This window comes from Peromyscus leucopus, chromosome 1 (genome assembly GCF_004664715.2).
Source record: "Peromyscus leucopus breed LL Stock chromosome 1, UCI_PerLeu_2.1, whole genome shotgun sequence".
Taxonomy (NCBI): domain Eukaryota; kingdom Metazoa; phylum Chordata; class Mammalia; order Rodentia; family Cricetidae; genus Peromyscus; species Peromyscus leucopus.
Genome location: NC_051063.1, coordinates 79,594,496 through 79,603,768, shown reverse-complemented (window position 1 = coordinate 79,603,768; position 9,273 = coordinate 79,594,496). Strand labels below are relative to the sequence as shown.

The following is a 9,273-nucleotide window of genomic DNA, read 5'->3' as shown; positions in this document are numbered from 1 at the left end:
CTTTTCTCCATCCTGGCTCTCTGTGCCATGCACAGTGCACACCTGGGAAAAGGGCTGACCACCCACCAAAGGGGCTTCCAGTCAGCCAGAAAGACAGACGAGCCACAGGCATGGAGCAATCCACGCTCGCTGCCTATGGGCCAGAGTCGGCCACCAGACCCACTCCATTCAGCCTGTTTCCAGAGCTTGTTAATGAACTGCCAACTTTTATTTTACTTTTTCTTACAACCAATAAACATTGTTGAACAGATATACATTGGATTTACCTCTTTCTAAGGAAGAATCTTTTTCACGTAACTACCAAGTTGCGTGGTGTGTGTGTGTGTGTGTGTGTGTGTGTGTGTGTGTGTGTGTGTGTGTGTAGGCAGAGGTCTACATGAAGGGCTTTCCTCATTCACTCTCCCCCTTATTTTTTTAGGAGAGAGCACAAACACAATCCCCCAACTACCACACATTATGCAGTCCAGTTTCCCATACTGACGGGGTTTGACACATCCGGAGAGTACGTTGGATAAGCCACACCTTGGGAAACCCATATTCTTGATCATGGCCTCTCCCCAGCCAGGTCAGTAGCCACCTTATTTTTTTTTTAATACCTACGTATTTATCCCCACCCCAGTGTGGGAGTTTGGGGATGTGTAGGTCTGCCGCAGCATGCACGTGAAGGTCAGAGGGCAACTTGCAGGAGTTAGTTCTCATCTTCCACAATGTGGGTCTTGGGGATTGAACCCAGGACATGAGCTTGGCAGAAAATGCCTTCAGCCACCGAGCCATTTCACTCGCACCTTTGTAGAACGTGTTTTAAGTCCACCTCCCACTCCTCCCTTCCAGTTCTTCCTCTGCCTCGCCATTGCTATGCCCTCCCTATTTCCTGTGTTCTTTCTCTTGTTTTTTTTTAAACCCACAGAGTCCACTTAGTGCTCCCTGTACGCACATGAGTGTGGGGCCATCTACTAGAGCATGGGCAGCCTTTGGGAGCTCAAATCCCTGAAGAAAATGGACTCTCCCTCTTCTGGTAGCCATTCCTCAGCTAGGGGTGGAGTCTCAGGACCTCCTCTCCACCTCCACGCTGGGACCTGTCTGCCTTGATCTTAGGAGTCTCATCCATGCAGTCACGGCCTGCTGCAGCCTGCTGCGTTGGGTGTCAGGAAGCATTGGTTGCTTGTAGTCGTCCACTGCTGTGGGCTCTTACAGTCTTTCCTCCTCCTCCTCCTCCTTCGCAATGATCCCTGAACCTTGGGAGGAAGCGGTATAACATAAGGAAGATTTTTTTTCACCACCACCACCCCCCAAAAAACTATAAAATACCAGATAATCTGCAAAATCATAATTTATTTTGAGCCTATCTGAGATTGAGGTTGCCTGGCATCCAAGCTTCTTAAACTAGGAAGAGAGACTGCTTTGAGGAGACCCAGCACAGGAATTTGAGAAATGGGAAATCCATCCAAGAAGTTGAGGCAGGAAATAAAGATAGGAAGTTGGAACAGGAAATTCAAGGAGGAAATCCAGCTGAAGAAGACTTGCCGTCACCATCCCGATTGTTCTAGTTAGGGTTTCTACTGCTGTGGTAGAACACCATGACCAAAAGCAGCTTGAGGAAAAGAGGGTTTCTTTGGCTGACACTTCCACATGCCTGTTCAACATTGAAGGAATTCAAAGCAGGAACTCAAACAGGGCAGGAACCTGGAGGCAGGAGCTGATATAGAGGTCATGGAGGAGTGCTGCTTACTGGCTTGCTCCTCATGGCTTGCTCAGCCTGTTCTTGTAGAACAGGACCACCAGCCTATGGCTAGCCCCATCCACAATGGCCTGGGCCCTCCCCCATCAATCACTAATTAAGAAAATGCCTTACAGGCTTGCCTACAGCCTGATCTTATGGAGGCATTTTCTCAATTGAGGTCCCCCCTTTTCAGATAACTCTAACTTCTCTCATGTTGACTTAAAACTAGCCAGCACACCATGGGAAAGACTCATCTCCACTTGAACAGTAGTCCAACTAAGTGTGGGCTATGACCCTGAGGCCTCCCTAGGAGTCCCAGACACAGGCAACACTCCTCACCCATTAACCTCTGACTCACAAGAAAGAAGAAAGCTTCAGAGACCCCATGGACCTGGGGTGACTTGAGGACCCTGTGGGAAAGGCTTCCAGCCCACACTCCAGCTCTGCTTGGGTTCTCTCAGAAACCTTAAAGTAGGGGCAGAAGGCCTTGCTAATACCTGAGCGCCACTAAGGACAACTGTCACCAAGGAAGGTGGAACAGGAAACTCCCTCTGCCATGAGGAGCAGACAGGAAGTGATGCACAGCCAGAGCCCAGGGCAGAACTGGAGAAGGGGGAGACACCTCTCCGTGCAGAATTCCTCTGCAGATGTGAAGTCACCATCACCACGACACCCCATCACTCCCTCTCCTTGTGTGTAAAAGGGGGTGCAGCAGCGCACACTTCATGCAGGCCACACTGTGAGGAGAGCTAATATCAAATACCAGCTAAATGCTAGAGCTGTGAGAGGTCTGCATGTCTCGGCAGAAGTGGTTGCTGCTTGTCATTGACTACGCATCTTGCGGGAGGCAGGCCACATGCTACTTCAAGTCCCGCCTCTCAGAAACCCAGTCTTCCCTCTGCTCACTGACAATCTAGGAGCTCAGTGGAGTTCCGACCTCAGAAAGCTACATGAGGACAGAGGTTTTTTTTTTTTTCTGGTTGGCAATGAGGTAACGCACATCTAAAACAACGGGATGTTCCAGGTGTTAGGTCTCAATACGAATCTGGCCACCATGTTCTCCCAGCATCCCTCAATCCGGACTTATTACAGGATATGGCCGGCAAACTCCACTCCCTACCCTGAACTCTCCAGCCCAGGGGCTGGGCTGTCATTCCCCCAGAGGCTCTTCCCTATATTATCCAGTCATTTGGCTACATGGTGCATTTTATATTTTATGCTTCTTCCCTTTCGGCCTCCTGGTCTCCTGGCTCTCTCCTCTCCCCTCTTCTCACATGGCCCAGCTCAGGGTCATGCCCACTCTGAACTCTCGAAGATGTCTCTGCCTCTGGCTATGCTCTCTCTCCTATCTACAATAAACATTTCCCCTCCACATACCTAGGAGCAGTCATGTCCCCCTTTTTATTTCTTACTTCCATTCACCAGCTTCTGCCACATTCTTTGCTCTGGAGGCCCAAGTGTGCAGTGAATCGTGAGACAGTACAGGGAAGGACACTGAGATGCCCGCTAAGTCACAACAACCTTCAGGTCATCTAGATGAGCATCTCAACCTCACGTTCGCTGGAACCTGCGTCTCCATCTTCATCACCATCCAGAGTGAAGGGCTGGCCTTGGTCCCCTTTCAGGCACCCTTACGAAACAGTTTCGTGTCACAAGGCCTCAGAGAAAACTTCCTTTAAAACACGAAGTTCCGAGACAGTGCCTTTTGAACTCTCTAGAGTTCTGGGGTTTGCAGGAGGCCACTGTCACTTTCCCACCCACTACAGTGAACCACGCCGTGCCCTCCCTCTTAAGCAAGAGCCTTGAGTTGTGCAAATGGTTGTGACTGTTTAAACAATTGTGGCTGTATGAGTGTGCCTCAGAGGCCACTTGTCCAGCTGCCCGGGACCGAGAGCCCAAGAGAAACAAATGCCAGGCGAGATCAATAGAGCTTTGAGCAGACTGCCCAGGTGGGATTCGCAATGTTTGCTTAGCCAAAGCACCGGGGACCATGACAGGCTACGGGGGACAAATCCAACAGCTGGCAAACATGGCAGGCCCAGGCCAAGCAGGGAAGCCAAGCAACCTGGAAAGATACAGACCCACGGCAAGAAGCCCGGACGGATAAACGCAGCACCACTGTCCAGCTGGTAGCACTACTCAACATGGCCGCCTCGTGGGGCCGCCAGCAGCTCAGATTGCAAACCCGATTTTAGTTCTAGACTCAAATCCTGACTACCACTAACAAGCAGCGTGGAACAGGAAAACGACTTGCCCTACCTGACTTTATTTTGGTTTTTCACATCTGGAAAGAGTAACAGCTGTCCCGTGAAGTGTCGTCACAAGGATGAGGTAATCACCCAAGGGGCTGTAAATGAGCCTCTGGAAATGCATCGGGTGTGTGGTAGGCAACCCACAAATGGTAGCTCATGCTATTGAGAGCAGAAAGGGGTGCAGAGAGGAGGAATGTTCCGGAAGAGAGATGGCAGGGACGGTTGAGAAGTGTCCCTGGGTTTTACTTATATTCAAGGTAAATCCAAAATGGCTCCTAATTGCATGTCATTTCTTTCAGCCAGCATTCAATCATCTAAAATGAATTTCAGGGAAAAACTGGCTAAGTTGGACTCACAGAGGAAAAAAGCACAATTTACACCAAATAACAGACTTTGTGATTCTTCATGAGTAATTTGACACACTTTTCTGAAATTCTGGCTCTCCATTTTTTTCCTCTTTACACGTTGTCTTTGATATCTTATCTCATACAGAAAGCCATCACCTGGGCTTCCCTCACCTGCCAACTCTGGAGCTACCTGGAATGCTAGGTGGAAGGTGACCTTAAGTCTCTCTTGCAAGGAGTTCTGAGACCCAACTAGCATGGTCGGCCATGGTTGAGGGGTGGAGACAGCCATGCCGTGCCAGCCTTGGTCTCCCTAGCCTCCAAGCTGCTTACATAGGTAAAGTCGGAGCTTCTGAAACTGACCTGTGAGTGGAGGGTGAAGCAACAGAAGCAGGAATCACCAAGGCCACAGGAGCCTGGTGTGGGTAGTGTATGCACATATGTATTTTTGTTTTTTGTATGTCCGTGTATGTTTGGGGGAAGGTTGTGTGCACATACACACGTGTGTACACATGCATGTGTGTGCATATGGAAGCCAGAGGTCAACGGGTGCTGTCCTCTATCACTAACAAGCAGTGTGGAACAGGAAAATGACTCACCCTATCTGATTTTATGTGTGTGTGTGTGTGTGTGTGTGTGTGTGTGTGTGTGTGTGTGTGTATCTGAAAAGAATGGCAGCCAACAATAAACCTCTCTTGTTTTTAAGTTGATTATCTCAGATACTTGTCATAGTAACAAAAGGATGATTAGCAGATCATATGGGGCAGCAACTGGAAAACACACGAGCCGAGTCTTCTTGGATGTCCCAGCCATGTCCAAGCCCTGGGTAAATGCAGCTCTGTGAGTCCCTGAAGACATCCTTACATGGGTAGAATAGCCCAGCCAACTTGCCTGAAGTAATGATCTACAGAAGCATAAGAAATAAGAACTCGTTTCAAGTCGTTAGACTCGGGGATAACTTGTCACACAGCATAGACCAACCTAGGTGGTGTGCCAGGTCTTAATGCCTGCTGTTTATTTTGCCTGGACTAGCCTGCCCATTGTTGCTTCCTAGCTTATTCCTCATGACAATAGTTCCACTGCAAGTGTCACCTCCTCTGAGAAGCCTTCCCTAGCCACACTACCTAAGGCACCACCTCATGCAAGGCCTCACAGCATTCTGATTCATATCTTCCAAATACAGATCACAGTCTAAAACAATCTTGGTCACCAACTGTCTCCTGACCCATAAGCCCATAGTGGGAATATTTGAGCATGTCCAGAGCTACAATCACAAAGGACACAATAGATATGTTGAACCAAGATATGTCATAGATCCTAGAGCACCCACTTGAAGTCAGAAAATAACTTCTTTGTGATCTCAAGAGAACAGGATTCTGTCCACTGGGGCTACAGTTGAGGCTACTCTCATTGGTATCCTTAACTTGGGAGCCAGCAAAACCTTTGTGTTCCATTAGGGCTGATTAGCTATTAGCTAACAGCAGATGCAGTCTGACCCAATGCTGCCAGAGGTATGTGGGAACATATGATCACAGTCTGGAAATCTACAAGAAATGCTCTGGTGCCAGAAGGCACTTTCTCAACTCAAGTCTTCATAAAACCTTCAGCCTGGTGTAGCTTTTCTCCTCATCTTCAACAGAACATCTACTCAACCTGTCGTGAGCCAAAAAAAAAAAATGTCTCCTCCTCTAGGGAAAAGCCAACATGCCCATATAGTGGCAATATGCCCCAAAGTACAGCATCCTCCAGGAAGCTAATAGGAATGGGCTTTCAAGGCCCACAAACCTCCATGAAACTCCAGGAAGGCCCAGCAACCAGAGTCTTAGAAAGCATTTTAGGAGATTCTCAGGCATGGTGAAAAGATTGAGAATTGTCCAGGCACATATACATGCACATCCACACACACAGGCACACATGCAAACCTACACATGTATGTGCACACATAAACACAAACCCAAAAAACACAGGCACATACACATACAAGTGCACACAGACACAGACACACACACGCACACACACACTTGAACTTGAATTACCCAGCTCCAAATTCCAACTTGATCTTACTGCCAATCTTGCGCACATGAGCTCATCTCTTTAGTCTCAGCTTCATTTGTATGTGAGTGAGAACCGTATTCACATCCTGGAATTCAGCTGTCTTTGACTTCTCTATGACAAAGGCTTCAGTGTCACCAGCTGCCACTTTCCCAAAGCCATGGCAATTTTACAGTCATTTCTGTGGCTAGTTCCTTGACCCCACTGTTGGTGAGTCTTTACCCACCAACAGCCTTCTCAGTGTCCAGCTGGTACCTGGAACAGAGCAGGTGCTTAACTAATGCTGGCTGGATGGATGGATGGATGGATGGATGGATGGATGGATGGATGGGATGGATGGATGGATGGATGGATGGATGGATGGATGGATGGATGGATGGATGGACAGATGGATAGATGCACAGATGGACAGAAAGATGGATATGTGCTTTCTATTATTGCTCTATATTAGTTGCATTAATCTCCCTCCAGTTCCAGCAGAGTCTAATTAACCCCACCACCAGGAACATGCTCCATGCTCCCACGGGCTTCTGACTAATTCTTCCTCAGTCCCTTAGGAGAAGTGTCATGGAACAGTGATCACAAATATGGGTTCTAGGTTCCGACTTTACTATCATGTCCCAGCTCTGACCACAAGTAAGTGTCTGTCTCCACTGAACCCATCTGTAAACTGGAGATGGCCATACCCACAGCACTTCTGGTCTCCACAGAAAATCCCATAAGTAAATAGGAGAACAGTCCAAGAGTCATACTTTGTGTGTGTCAGAAACAGCAGGAGGTTTCCTAAGTATGTTGATGGCTCCAGTCTCCTGCCAGGAAATTTGAGGTTCTGGGGTCAGGCCCTGGAACTGGGTTTCTTGTTTGTTTGGTTGGTTGGTTTGGTTTGTTGTTGTTGTTGTTGTTGTTGTTGTTGTTGTTGTTGTTGTTTTGTTTTGTTTTTATTTCTTTCCAAGAGACAGACATGGGCAGTAAAAACTGAGAATCACTAATGTTAAGTGCTTGAAACTGTAGTTGGCCTACTTAGAAAGTTCTAGATAAATAGTAGTGACCATCTGTACCATTTTAGGTATATTATTGCCATTTCCTCGGAGAAGCCTTCCTGAGACCCGGGCCTTTCAGCTGCCTCCCCTGTAGGAGTTTGTCATTTATGAGTTTACTCCATAGAAAACTATCACACTGGGCGGATGTCACCCAGCTATACGTCTGCCTGCTGACTAGACAATGGGCTGGGTCCAGCGTGTGCATGAGGAGAGCTTGATGAAATGGAGTGAGCAAGTCTCCCTGCCCTGGACTTCCTCTTGTGTACTCGACATCCCCAGCCCTTCCACTAGACTCAGGTCCCTCCACTAGGACCCAGCTGCCTACTCTGCTCACCGCTGTCTGTTCCGAAGGATGGACAGAGACATTGCATGTGGAAGCAGGGCATTGGCAGAGTCTTCCTGAAGGAACCCATCCCAGACACCTCCATGGTACTCGGCTCTGGGAAGTCTGCCCCCACCTGCCTTGATTCCTCTTTCAGCCAGGCTGTACTTGTTGAATCAATAGTTATCCACAACTTAAATGATGTCACCTTGTCCCCAGGGAGCTGATGTGAGGAGGTGGGATGAGTGCTGGATTCATAGAGTACATCTGGATAGTGTTCATCCCCTGGAAGGGGTAGTGGCTGGCATCAGGTCACCTGACATGGGTGTGTGACCAGGTCAGTCAGCAGTGCCTGAATTACTGATGGTGACATTTCAGCATCTTCAGGATATCTGAGGTATAGATAGATGACCCTCCCAGCCTGCACCTCTGTGAAGTGGCGTCATTATGGCTGTGCTTAAGTAGGCACTGGAATGTGGGCCCATCTAGGGAACAGCGGACCACTGTCAGGAGGTCTGGGACATGTTCTGTTTGTCTCTCCACAATTACTCCATCTTTTCGACCTACTATCCACTACAGCGTGAACATCTCCAGTTTCGTCTATCCACAGCCTCTTCTCCACTTCCTATTGGTTTTGGCTGGAAAATGTAGACAGATCAGAGAACCTGAGGAAAGAGGTGTTGTCCAGTCTTCTGTTGGGTCACATGTTGGAATGAGTGGCTACACACCTTCTCTTGCAAACCATGGGTCCTCCTGGATGACCTTTCCTTCCCTCCTGCTTCTTCTGGGTTCCAGTAAACCTTTCCTCCCATTCTTGGTGTACCCTGTCTTAGTTGGATTTTTATTGCTGTGAAGACACCATGACCACAGTAACTCTTATCAATGAAAACATTTAATTGGGGTGGCTCACTTACAGTCTCAGAGGTTCAGGGCATTATCATCATGACAGGGAACATGGCAGCGTGCAGGCAGACATGGTACTGGAGAAGTAACTGAGAGTCATACATCTTTCAGGCAACGGGAAGTGAATTGACAATGACACTGAGGGAAGCTTTAGCAAAAGAGATCTCACCTCAAAGCCTGCTCTCACAGTGACACACTTCCTCCGATAAGGCCACACCCACTTCAACAAGGCCACACTTCCTAATAGTGCCATTCTCGGTGAGCTTATGGGGGCCAATTACATTCAAACTACCACATATCCTAAGGTGGTTCCCCCATCATTGCCAGTTCCAGAGAACATCGCTGTTTCTCTCTGGTTGCTCTCATCCCCACATGGGGCCCTTGCATGTAGTCCCCTCCACAAACTGTCTTTCAGAGTGTGTGGTCCTAGGATGTACCTCTAGTATCTATGGAAACTGTGCACAAGGCTGCATGGTGCTCAGAGCAGAGCAGGTCACTTAGCCAGTGAGTGTTTCCGGAGTCATGCAAAGTGCCCATTGCTACACCCATCCAAGCAACTGTAGTGTTCACTACAAAACTACCTTCAGGAACAGACACATGCAGCTTTTCAGTAAAATTGTTCGCGATCTATCATCCTTCC

The 9,273-nt window shown here is 48.3% G+C and overlaps 1 non-coding gene across 1 annotated transcript; it reads right to left on the bottom strand.

Annotated features, from left to right (window-relative positions):
- Positions 1 to 415: 415 nt before the first annotated feature.
- Positions 416 to 573, bottom strand: LOC114692248. Its single transcript, XR_003734376.1, has one exon. It is a non-coding gene; the product is annotated as a U1 spliceosomal RNA (small nuclear RNA).
- Between the last annotated feature and the right edge of the window lie 8,700 nt (positions 574 to 9,273).